We start from the raw sequence: 386 nt of genomic DNA, 5'->3' as shown, positions 1-386 counted from the left end.
TTTTCCTTGAACCAAACCGAACCAAACAGCAATTAAAACGAACCGGACCAAACCAGAAAACATGGTGTCGATCGATACACCAAGGGTGTCGATCGACACCCACACCAAAACCTTAAAAATTGGTTCGCGGATGTTACAATTCTCCCCCACCAACAAGGATTCGTCCAAAAAATCCCGCAAAACCGTCAAACTGTCAAGGACCTCCGTGCCACCGTCAACACAGCCCGCACGTCCCCGACCGGACTAAATACCGTCAGCCAAGGTTTCCCGTGCACTGTCGCAACAGCCCGCACACCTCCGACTGAACCATGAGGTCTCCCTCTAGCCAATATACTCGCATCAAAGACACTATTTGCTCACAACTCAGTGCTTCCCCCGTCCGTGGT

Source organism: Camelina sativa, chromosome 9, assembly GCF_000633955.1.
Source record: "Camelina sativa cultivar DH55 chromosome 9, Cs, whole genome shotgun sequence".
Classification (NCBI taxonomy): domain Eukaryota; kingdom Viridiplantae; phylum Streptophyta; class Magnoliopsida; order Brassicales; family Brassicaceae; genus Camelina; species Camelina sativa.
Note: the sequence above shows the minus strand (reverse complement) of the source record.